Here is a 13,758-nt window from a genome sequence, read left to right on the forward strand (position 1 = left end):
ACTTAACAAAAACAATGTGGTCGGGCGGAAACAGGAATATGTTGGAATATAATTATGATAAATTTATCACTATTTATCCTAAGACAATAATGCTGAACGCCAAGATTATCCTCAACACATAGTCATCATTATCTGATAAATATTGTCGTCATAGTCATCATTATTATCACCATCACCATCACCGTCATCTTGTAATGATCAGCATCATCAATGTTATTATCATCATCATCATCACAACCATCATTACCTTTTTAATGATTGCGATGGTAAAAGCTATCATCATTATCAAAATTGCACCAATCATTATTGTCAACACAATCAGTAAAATGTTATCATCATCATTATGACCTTCATTATTTCAATCATCATTCCATCCTCTTCCTCCTCCTTCTCCTCATCTTTAGTTTCGGCAATTTTCTTCATATTCATTACGATCACCAACCTGACAAATCATAAGTTTTTTCATAATTAATTATCATAATCATTTTAGTTACCATTATCTTAATCATCATCAACATAATAATGATCGAAAGCATTCATCTTCAAGTAACGATCATTAAAATAATAAGTCTTTTCATTTTTATCATGGGCATCCCGTACACCACATCGTACAAGACTTAGTCCGTTTAACACTAAAATTCAATGAAACCACCATTTATTTAGCTTTGGAAATGTACAGTATTTATTTAACAGTGTGCAGCATTGGCGATGTACAAACAGCATTTTTGAGCAAAAAAATCCAGAATAGCTCCATCTTTTGACAGCTTGATCTTCATAATTGTAAAAACGTACCCTTTCGTTCTCACACCCTTTCAATGTCTGACCTTTTTCTGATGTTGCATTTATTTAAGTGGTAGCCATTGGACCGTAAGAATAATACAAGACACATAAACAAAGCACATTTAGACTCAAGTCTAAGAGATGCAAAAAAAAAAATCTAACGCTTTTACATATGGATGTATGCATAATGTAACTGGACCATTATACAAAAAAATCTCAGAGTCTCATAGCCTACAATACATGTTGGTTTATCATCCCTGGTAACCGAGTTTCATTTTCGTATGTCGATTGTATTAACAACAGTCAATAAATATAATTGTTTTAGCTATGGGCGGTCGAATGAAATCACAGGTCAATCACCTACAAGTGATCTCTCTTTTTAGATTAATTGACTGATTGTTTCATCGATCAATTGATTAACTTTATCAGTCAGGTATACACATAACAAGTAGAGGATTTTGAGAATCGACAGACTTCGACAAGACAGTCCATGATGGCCGATGTGGCTTTAATATTTTTGATTCACTAATAACAACAATATTATGAAATATCGTTCCAACTTAAGTAAATATTGACAAGCAGTTTGCTGCTACAAACTATGACAAACAAGTATAGAACATCAAGGTAGCAAGATGAGTCGAAAGAACAAGAGAGAATAAATAAAGAAACAAAGACATTTGTTAGAATATTATTAATAATATTAATTAATTTGATTAATGTGGCTATATAGTGTAAGTAAGTAAAGTTTGCTTCAACGGATGATAGAGCTAAAATAATCACATGCACGTATACAATACCATAATGCACCTTGGCATATACCCTTGTTTGTTTTATTTCCGTATATGAAATAACAAATACAAAGTACATACAAATACATATAACATGAGATGATGAGGTCAATGTTAAGATACAATAATAAAAGGTAATGAATAAAGTAAATTATACGGCTGGTAGTCCATATTCAGCTGTAATAATGCATTGCTGCTGGTCTACCATGGAGCCAGTTTACTTGCAAAAAGGCTATGATTACCATAATGTAAAGGAAGTTGACCATCAGACATAAAACTGAAATAAAAAAAACAAAGAAAAATCATATAACCTACACCTCTTCCCCCGGTACAAATCAGTGATTTAATTTCATTTAGCACAGATATATTTCAAAAATGTATTTTTAAATAGAAATGAAAGTGGTGACATTTCGCCCGCACAAAGGGATTCTGTTGAATTCAGAGGCAGCTCGGTAAGAGAAAGATCTTTTACCTCGACATACCCATACAGGCCTACCATCTCTTCACAAACAATGTTTGTTACCTTACTCTGGGAAGCGTGAGAGAACCTCAGAACATTTAATATTTACTAATTTGTTTGAAAAAATACATTTGATTGTTAACACGTTAGAAACCTTTTTCATCCAATGTGTACGACTGAGAAAAAAATTACCTTTAAAAGTAGGAATCAACTTTACAAGATCTTATCTAAAACAATCATGAGGTATAGTACATCTACAAAGGTACTGTCATACATCATACAGTTTTACACGTAGAAAATACAGAACTGATATCATATGTGCAATATCCTTTATATATCACGCACAGTACGATGATATTGCTTATATTCAAAGAGTTGTAAGATAATTCACGGAGGTCAAGACTCCGTAAAAGTTCGAAAATTACAAGCACCTCTGTGGAATTGCTAAATGTTGTGAAAAAATATTTACAATCAAAGCTGAATAATGATTAAAAAGATAAGTTCATTAATTGCCTTCATTCACTTGTGGAGAGACGGTGACGCTTTAGCAATATTAATAATTGACATAAAGCTCTTCATCGTCAACTAATTCATCAGTTGGATTTGCAATGTTGTTCTCATAGAGGTCTGTAAGACTCATACCACAATCCTTATGTTCCAGAATGTTAGGTTTTTCATTGAGTTTGCATCTTGCGGTCAGACCGAGATCTAGTTTTGGGGGCCTGGGGTCATCATAGTCTGACTCTAAAGCTGTAATTCTGTTCGTCTTTCTGCTCATATCCGGTTTTGAGTACAACAAATCCACGTCTGCGTCTGTTTTGGAGGCTTTCCTCAATGTCGCTGTTGAAGAATTCCGTGGTATTTTGCCTGGTTTAACAGAAGATGAAAATGATGTCTGTACATGGGGTTGATCTTTTGGTGATGGACTTGGATGCTGGATTGATGTCGCATGTGAATTCAATTGGTCCATATCGACATCCCCAGGAGCACCTTTGACATCATCTACAGAACAATATACAGAATCCGGGCTATCAGGGTTTGCCTCAGAATCAGTCTTCGTAAACCCCATTGCACCCGAGAGATCCCCATCAGTTGAAGTGGACTTTGAGGGTACATGGCCAAAGCAGTGACTCTCAAGTTCCCTCTTCTTGTGCACCAGTGCCTCATCTGTACGAAATGAACCGGACACCTTTACGTCCTGGCTTTGCTGCAGATTTTCATGATCTCTTATAGCCTTAGAAGTGACAGCTCCTCGAATTCGGGTATTAGGAGATCTATGTTGGGTCGATAACAAGTCTAAGTTCAGCATACCACAAGATATGTCAGAATGTTGAAAGTTCACGATTACCCCCGTTGAAGCCGTCGGTTCCTGCGATTCGTGCACTGTTTTATCAATACAGGGAAGATATTTTCTTAAAGCACAGTATGAACAATTGACAAAGCAAGTTACAATACAACATAATATTGAGAGGCCTAATGTAACCGAAACCCAAATAGGGATTTTCCTTGCTTCGATGTCTGGATCGGAATTCTCGTCCACTACTTTGCTTACAGTTCTTTCTATGGTAGTACTTCCGGTGTTTGATTCTACATCTTCAATACTACTTCGATTGGATACGTTTATACATTCAGCATTCATGATTGCACAACTTGCGTTCCCTTCAGTTGTGTCAACTGTAGACAGTGAAACGTTACACTCTTTTTCTTGGATAAAATTGCCAATGTTTCGTAAGAGAACTGTCTTATTTTTACTCGACACACCTAGGCCACAAAATAAAGAAAGACGCCCTTCATGGACAAATGATACAGTGTTGTTCGGTGACAGTGGAATTAGAATACTTCCATTGGTGTACCAAAAAACATCAGCGTCAGTTTCTTCTTTTGGGCAACATTCAAAAAAAGAATGCAGACGGAGATCTTGGACGAAAGGAAATGAGCAGTTAATGTTAGACTTGTCTGTATTAGTAATGAGGCACATGCTTGGCATAACTCGACCATTATATACGTCTTCAATAGACGAGTAAAGACTGACTTTGTTAGTTGAGTGAAAATCCCCATCAATGTTCATATTTCTAGTCCCATACTCATACATAACCTGACCCCCGGCCAACAGTTGAACTTGATCCCCGACGTTCACCTGCATCCATTCACAGGACATCTGCAATCTCTGGGTCTCTTGGTCATAGAGTGTTGAGCAGACAGGTTCTGTGCTTTCAATGGTTATATTGAAAGAAGCAATGGTGCAAAGCTTTTGATGGTTGTGATGAATTTTAAGCACGTACACTCCTGAATCGCTAGGTTCAGAAAAAGCGATCGACAAGTTAATCGTTCGTTCTCCTGCTACATTTGTCAACTTATAACGGTTCCTGTTGGCGGTCGTTTTGTCGACATCATCCAGCAGTTGATTCCTCTCTTCTACCCATTTTGCCCACACGATAGACTGATTCTCAGTCAAGGGATCATCAAGAAGGAATTGTACAGAAACATTCCGTCCATTTACGGCTCCTAATACGCTTTCCTGCTTGTCACCACACAAAAATAATACATCCTCGCACTGTCCAATCTGGAAGATGCTTTGAAATAGGACAATTCCAGAAATTATTGAAGTAATTGCCATGTTAAATAAAAATGATTACTCACATTTGGGTTCAATGTTTTGTTTCTATAATCACATAAATCTGGTTTCAGCCTGATATGACTTCTTTCATGAAAAACTTTAATTCCTGCACGAGGAAACACAAACCTTGTTGATCGATGAAATAAGCTGAATTGATATGCAAGGAAATGAAGTGATATATTATAATGAGCAGAAGAATGGTTTAACGATGCAATAGATCTGTAACATGCAATGTCTCAAAATAAACAACTGAGTGGTTCGAATTGAAGATCTTGTGTAGTTATATCTCTCTCATTAGGAGAGAGAAATAAGAGATATCAATGATTTTATTATTGTGTGCATGCATGAAAACTAGTCTCACTTTCGTTACTCAATAAATCGAATGAAGTGACATCCATTACCAATCAATACTTTTTGTTTGTACAATATGAAAAGTGAAACCAGCAATTTAAAATAAAGACAAGACAAGAATGAAACAATTGCCAGTTAAGCACTTCCCATCAGTATGTAAATACTGTATATATAAATATAATGTTAAAAATATACTTTTTTCTTTTTTCACTAAAGAAAAAAATCTTGATACATGTAAAGCTTACAAAGATTTATCGCTCCATTTTAGTTGTATCTAACAGTCTTTGTCATATTATAAAATATAGCTGTACACGTACACATTTTGTGCTAGTTAATAAAACTTTTATCGTTTGTTCACCAAACATTTATAATGAAACCTCAAAATTTTGGGCTATCCACTAACAGCCTTGAGAAAAAAGGTTGAAATCTTCTTCCAATACAATTTTATGATCTCATGCATGGTAGTTCTGTGTATATCAAAGTATTTCTGTTTGTAATTATTTGCCGTTGTAGATTGTGATAAGATAACCAGTTGACATTTGGTATAATTAACTTCTAACATTGCCATTCCTGAAGCATCTGACATTCATTCTCCTCCATATAGGTTCCGATATTTGTAGTTCTCCGTAGGTTTTATTTGATTGATGCGATCTTTATCGGAAAGTGCTGCCGGTAAGATACAGATATGTTTTACAGCTAACTTACTAGAGATCTGAACAATGTGTATAATTTTATATTTGACAACACGGAATTATCTGCTTTTTATTGGTAATTGCATAAATCATTTTCAGTTGAAACCCAGTTGATCAGATTAAAAACTTGTTATCAGAAAAAGGCTCATGAAATGAAAATGCAATCCCAACATTTCAAAGGTGATAAGTAGGCCTTCTTTCTTTTTCGAAACTGTAAAGCCACCAGAACCTAAAACTAATAATTCTTAATTCAATTCATATTGAATCCCCACAAAACGAGCAAGATGCAACAACATACAAGCTTCTGCAATATATTTGATGACTAGCGATTCCAGACTTGAGACGTGTTCTCCTAGAATTTCGAATTTTGTTCATCACTCTGTGGGAGGAGATGGTCACGCCCCTCCTGTTGTGACAAAACAAGCATGAAATCACCGCGCACCATAGTTGTATGGCATGGACAGATTTGCAATTTAAAACGCTAAAATTACCAGTGTCCACTAACCAAAAGATTACCGAATAATGTATATTGTGAATGCAATCAATCGTGGAAAACTTTATTACGAGAAAAGCTAAGCTTTGTGTTACGGGCCCTAGAGCCCTGCATATTAATCATCAGTGGTTGACATATGTATCAAATGATAATAATAATGATGATAATATTAATGATAATAACTATAATAATAACAATAATAGCTAGTTTTTATATAGCGCTTTTCACATAACGGCATAAAGCGCTTTACAGTATATTATATAGACAACATTGACGTGATAAATTGCGTGTTTTCTAAACCTGTTAAATTGTTAGTTTTGTTTGTACGCAGAATATTAATGCAAACCCGAAAATGTCACGATTCTTTTCATTAATGACCTGGTCAGACGCTATATTGCATTAATATTTTACTGCATTTCTTTTCATGTTTGCAGGAAACGTAATCGGTATCTGCGAAAAGTTACAACAACCTTTTAATGCCCACAGCCCCAACAACTTCTCCTTTAACATTATTTCCTTAAATAAATTAATTAAAAGAAGCTTGACACTAATGACACGTACGATATAAATAGTAAGTTTTCTTGAGCGGAATGAGTTCTCATTTTCCTTGCAAAACCAGAATTATAGAGCATTGAAATGAAATGCATCGAACTCTAATGAAAAATTACAAAAAATCGTAACTTTGGCATTATAAAATTAAGGAAATGCAAAATTTGAATTAGTTAAGCAAATTTAAAAAACCCTTACATAATTTGGAAGAACAACATGAAAAACCGTTTATCCTCTACGTCCTAAGCATTGGGAAAGAAAATTAAAAATATTCTTTTAAGAAAAGAGAAATAGGGCAACTGGAAAACGCAAGAATGAGCTCAAATATTCGAAAGTATTGCCAGTACACAGTTTTCCATAATATTGATGATCAAGTAGTTAGAACTGCACTGTTAGAAAATTTATCCTTAAACTAAAAGAAGTTCCTGCAGCAGAGTCTCGAGAACACCTGTAATATTACCAGATTGCGTAATCGTACAGGAAATTGGTATTTGGTGTGTGTAATCTTACAAATTTCCTTAAATAAAACACTCTTTTCCCCTTTTTCTAACAGACCTGTTCTGTTAAATTGCAGAAAAATTCCTGTTTCATGAATTTAAAGAATAATTCTGGTATTGCTTTCTGCAAAATATTCTTTTATTTTTCTGTAAAATCAGGGTTTTTTTAACAGTGTGTTTGATTTCACCCTCGTCATCCACACGTGTTTGTTGAGTTTTCTTGGCATTGATTCTTTGAAATAGTTCTTCACCAGGAACCCTTGGGTCGTTATATAGAAACTCTTCATATATGATCGTCTTATAGTCTTCCGACTCATCAGTCTTTACGTAGAGTTTGTCTTCATCCAACCTTAGATCGAACGACGATGTTGCCTCCAGCTTCAGATTAAATGGATCGGAGTGACGTTCAATTTGTTCAATAGTGTGAATCTATTTTATCCTCCTGGACATCATCAACTGTACAGTATGTATTGTCCAGATTTGTTGCTGTTTCGGTTGTTGGAAGGACGAAATTGGCGTTGTCGTGAACGGTCTCAATCTCACCGGAACTGTTATCGCGATTCAGTAGAATGTTTTCGTCACATGTGTTTAGTCGTCAGATGCTTTGTTTCTGATTCAATAATGTAAACGTGCGCCGCTCGGGAATGTCCGGAGGATAGTTTTGCCGGTTAAGGGATATCCTTGTCAGCTCCTTGTTGATGATATTATCTACCTGTAGCTGACTGTCAGACTGTGGTTATCCAGGGACTCCGTTACTTCTAGGCCATGCTAATGGGATTGAGAGATTGATGTCAAGATGGTTTAACTTTTAAAAAATCTGAGCTAGAAGGTCACACTTGTCACTTGTGTCTGTGATATATATGTAACAAAAATGAAGCCCAGAAAAAATTGCGTTCGAAAATAATTATTTAGTGCTTCAAAAATTGAAATATGAAGTGACCGGAAACACCATTTTGATTTCATCCTATACAGTTATGTGTACTATTTAGACGTCTATAAGACGCCTATTTACAAAATCGGGGTTATCCTTGTAGCTTTAGCTATTCATTCTCAATAATCATGATAATGGTTTTCAGGGTTTTTTAGTTCTAATATATGCACTTGTACAATGTTTCATCTTGGTTTGAGATTTTTTAAGTCGGCTGCTCACAAAGTTAAACAATACCTTTAATGTCACTATTGATATTACCATAACTGAATATAGCAATATATCTCTTTTAACTTGCAAGCGGGCTATAAGTTGAAGTCTGAAAAGTCCGAAAAAAATCACAGCTATCTTTCATGTGTATACAAAAATGAAACTAGTAAAAAATGCCATATAAACATTTTTGCATTCAAATAAATATGTTTTTATTATTATTAAAACTCTATTGTACAAGACCACGGAACATGGGAACGGGGGGGGGGGGGGGGTGGAGGGAGGCTTCTCCAACCTTTTTACAAAACGGTGTACAAAAACGTAAAAATTGCCATCTGATCGCGCCCCTGCTTTATCCTTATTTCATTAAAAATACTCCTGATTGATTTAAGGCTTATAAAAATGTATTTCTTCATTTTGGTTCTATGTAAAACCCTGGTCATTTTATAAAATTTGGGTGTATCCGTACACATTTAAAGTTGAAGAAATATTTCAGTTCTGTTTCAAAACTACTTTTAATGTCCCTTCGAAATTTTCGGCTATCCACTACACTCTGAAGAACAAAGGTTTGATTTCTCAATATCTTCTTCCAACACAGACAAAATGTCATGATCGCGTGTATGATAGAACCGTATACCAAAGCATTTCTTATGAGTAAAGCACTTCCTGACGTAATATGAATATTGATTGACATCTCATTTATTTCATTGGACATATCAGTTGCATTCATAACTTCTCTCACGACACTATTTGACGAAGAGTCATCATCTTGAGGTTTCAAGATGTCCTCTATGCTTTTGTATTCAAAATAAATGTTTTCACATTCAACGTTGCCATTGTTATTGCTATGATTACTGTCAGAATGACCTGATACTGTCAGCAAAATATTCCTTTCCTCACACTTATTTTGCCAAAAATATGCATGATCAATTTGAAGCAATAGACCAGTCTCATATTCTCTCTGTACGCCACAGAGGAAAGAATAATGACCTTCGTTGAAGACGTAGAGCCTTTTGGTAGGCTGAAATGGAAATAAATTGCTACCATTGGTGTACCAAAGCTTGTCGGTGCAACAGTTTAATACAGAACCAGTAGAAATTGCTTGCATCAGAGGAAATAAACAAGTATTTACGGAACTGTCATTAGTGGAAACCCGACACATGGTTGGCATGACTTGGCCTTCATAAAAATTTTCGATTGGAAGGAAAACGCTGACTTTGTTGTTTGAAGAAAATGTTCCATTAAAAGTTATTTGCGAACTCCCATACTCATATACAACTTGATCCCCGGCCAGCAGTTGAACTTGATCCCTGACGTTCACCTGTATCCATTCACAAGTCATCTGAAATCTCTGCGTCTCCTCGTCGTAGTGTGTTAAGCAGACAGGTCCTTTATTTGTAACGGTTAAATTGAAAAGAGCAATGGTGCAAAGTGGTTCAAAATTTTGGTGAAGCATGATGGCATATTTTCCTGAATCGCGAATTTCAGAGAATGCAATGAACAAGGTAAACTCAAGTTCTTCTGTCATCTCTAACATCTCATAACGATCTTGGTTACCGGACAATTTGTCAATATCATCGAGTAATTCATTGGTCTCTTCCGTCCATTTAGACCACACTAATGACTGATTTTCACTCAACAATTCTGCTTGATTAAAACCAACAGAAACATTTTTCCCATTGAACACTTTCATTTCTCTTTCTTGCTTGTTACCACACCAGAACAGATCATACCCACACTGGCCAGTATGGAAGACACTTTCAAAAATTATAATGACATAAATGATCAGAAGGAATTCCCTTGTCATAGCAAACTGAAATTCAGACATGGTAAAGACTTCCTCTCGTAAACTTTTAGCTTGGTGTTAATATGCCGGCCTTGTGTCTTGTACTTGTCGCCGTTATAAACATATTCAGCTTGACACAATGGAGCTTGGAAAACGTCATGCACTTCTGCGAAGATCAGAGTATTTGACGAAAAAGGAAGTACACTGTAAAAATGGTACATGTATAACTCCGTTAATGATATTACCGTAACACTTGATGCCATCAGAAAGACAAATGATTGAAAATAATGGAGGCTCTCGATACTACAGTTCACAACTTTTATCTATTGGGAGGAGTTAATAAAATTAATGACTTTCGGATCTCTTAGGCAACACCAGTTTCAGTTTAGTTAGTCAAAAGTATCAACAGCAAATAATAAATCAAATAAGGTGCTAAGATAATGGCTGGAGAAGTTAAATCACAATTGTGAGTGCTCTTTGTAGAATGAAACCAATATTGAAAATTACATTATCGAATTATTTGAAAGCCATGCATAATTGACCTCTCTTTTTCATGGTTCAAGAAAGAAAATTACATGTAGAGAATATCTATTGATAAAAAATACTGAATGCATGGATTGATATACCATCAACTTTATATAGTTTGTTCATAGTAATTACTTAGAAATCAACTTTAAAACATTTCTTTATTATTTTCCATTATGTAAATAACATATGTATAATAATAGATATATGTCATGAAGCAACCCGATTGATTTTCGTGAGACTGTATAAGATATCGGTGGTCAAAGATTGGCATGATTGGCTTGATGATTCTCGTCTTTTTGTGACATTGTTATAGTTCTTTCAGTGTTGCCGGGGTTAAAATTTGCTTACTTCCATCATACCAGTCACCCTGACGTTATTTTAAGCATGATATTAAACATGAAATGATATCGTCTAGTTTAACTCTTATAGTCAATATATAAATATCGTATATTTAATTCGTCTTAAACCTTCATTGTGTAGATCCCATATTTTCGTTAAGGAACATCATTAGAAATATCAGAAAGCCCACATGTAGTTAGATACAATAATTGAGGACAAAAACAAAGTAAAACGACCCTTTTTTCTTTGAGATTTTCATTTACAAAGTGTATCGTTAGATGTATTCATATACAGATCGTCATCATCTGTAGATTCTCCGATGATTACAGCTGCGCTATTATAGCTTCGGTCAACAGTTGGAGTTTCATCACTCAGTATCACAGGGATCTCTTGGCGACTGTCTCTTCCGTCGTTACCAACGTTTGAACAACAGAGTGTCGTAGAATCTGAACGCTCTTTGCCAAAGTCTGTTTCCGTAGTAAGATCTGAAACACCGACTAAATTCTTGGTCTTTCGGTCCAAATCGGGCTTGGCATACAATGCTTCTACATCGGCTGTGAGTCCATTATCTCTATCCACTGCAATGTTGCGGTTTTTAATTTTGGGCGTACAAAAAAAAGATAGATTGTTGAAAATATCTCCGCCATCTGTGGAATTCTCCTTGTTACCGGAGGATGCCACGTTTGATGCAGACATCCTATGAACCCTGTACTCAGAGGAATAATTGTCAGAGTCACCAATGTCATTCACAGAGCAGTATGTGTCATCTGGCCCTAAGGCTAGGGCTCCGGGAATACGTTCAGTGGGATCCACTGTAGTCTTTGATATGTCTGTGTTGACAGAAATGTTTCTGTTGACAGTATCGTGACCGTCTGGATGTCCTGTGTGCTTGGCTTTGACAAATAAACCCGTTTCCGTATCTACGCACCTACGTCGTAGAGGGAGCTCTGGTAGACTGCCTCGATGTTGCAAATTAGATGCATGCACCTGTGGTTCATGCATAAGACTTATGTGAGAGCCTTCGATACCTTGCTCACCAGGGTTTGTCACATTTGCTGTAGCGCCAACTGACACGTTCTTCTCCACCGACTCTTCATCTACTGTTTGAATTTCGCTGAGTCTAATCCAACGTGATTTATCCCTTTTTACTCGATATTGATATTTGATTAATGTCCGTTTGTAGCATTTGCTGAAGAAGATTCCAATGCAAACACTTATACTTATTAGTAATGCACTTGCTGACGTTATCCAAATGTAGATTGGCATCTTGTTTATTCCACTGGATATATCAGTCGTGTTCATCACTTCACTCACGGCACGGTTTGACGAAGAGTCATCATCGTTGGGTCTCCGAGATGAACAAGGTTCTTGGGGTGTAGTGTAATTGAGGGATGAAACTTCAACATATTTCGCACTGACGGTGATTTTTTGGCATGTTGTATTTTCTTTAATATCACTGCCTATTTGGGAATGCATGGTTTCATTGTGTTCGGTAGAAGATGACAAGTTGTATTTCCCTTCTGGAGCGTTCAAAGTTACCATGTGACAGACATTCAGCGAAGAGTTCATATTTTCATGTCCACAAAAGAAAACTACGAACCCATTTCTGGACACTACAAAAAATTATGGCTGCTCATTGGTTCTGAAATACTATCGCCATTGACACACCATGAAAGGGATACGGACTCGTTTATTTCGCAACAGTTATTGAATTTTAAAATATCTTCTTCTTGATGTTGAAGGATGTGGCGTGTAATTTGAGGAAATCTGCACGAGTTTGACAAATTCAGTTTTTCATTCGATACCAAACTTGTACTAGGCACACTCCTAATGTTCACGTCTTCAATATCAAGGAACGCCCGGAATCTATGATGAGTCAATGATTCCTGCTTTTGCGAATCCATCGTTGGAGAGGTATGTTCGTACAAGGTGCGATTTCCTGCTACAAGTTGTGCCCGATCGCCATTATCGCCAAAGAAGTATTCACATGTCATCTCCAGAATCCGATTCTTTATGTGGAAATGTGCGGAGCACCTTGGCACTCCACTGAGAACTTTTAACTCAAGTATCATAGGTGTACATACCATATTTTTACCATCCAATACTGTAATAATATGAGTTCCAGAATCGATATAATCTGCATTCAAGATAATCAGCTCATATTCCGTTTGGTTACCTTTTTCATGATCCACTTTGTATCTTGAGCCATTCTTAATGTTCTTTGTATCGTTCTGTGAACATTTCTTTTGATCTGAGCAAACGGTGTTAGAACGCGATGCTGGTCCGATCCACCTAAGGGTGTGATTTGAGGGTAGTGGTTTCTTGAGGGAAAACCCAACCGTGACATTGTGGGATTTTACAGCACGCACGGATTTCCATGTGTAATCGCACACTTCGCTTACAGGAAAAGACTGACTGATGAGAACTTCCAAAAAGAAAATGACAAATGTTGTTGTCATGAATAGGCTACTAGTCATCCACAACATTTTGAAGTCTAGGATCGAGAAAAAGATTTCAGAAGATAGAAATCCTAAAAAGCATGAGGTATAATGACAATTCCCAACATGTCTTTCAACATGAAATTTACTCTTGGCTGCAAAACGTTGAATGCAGAATGCTCATGAGATGTCCTATCGTCTTAGTATTATAGAGAGAGAATGATCATTGCACTTAAAAGGTTTATTACGATCTGTGCCTGATGTTTTTATTCTGGAACCCAAAACTGATTCTTTTGAAGAGA

This window comes from Lytechinus variegatus, chromosome 4 (assembly GCF_018143015.1).
Source record: "Lytechinus variegatus isolate NC3 chromosome 4, Lvar_3.0, whole genome shotgun sequence".
Classification (NCBI taxonomy): Eukaryota; Metazoa; Echinodermata; class Echinoidea; order Temnopleuroida; family Toxopneustidae; genus Lytechinus; species Lytechinus variegatus.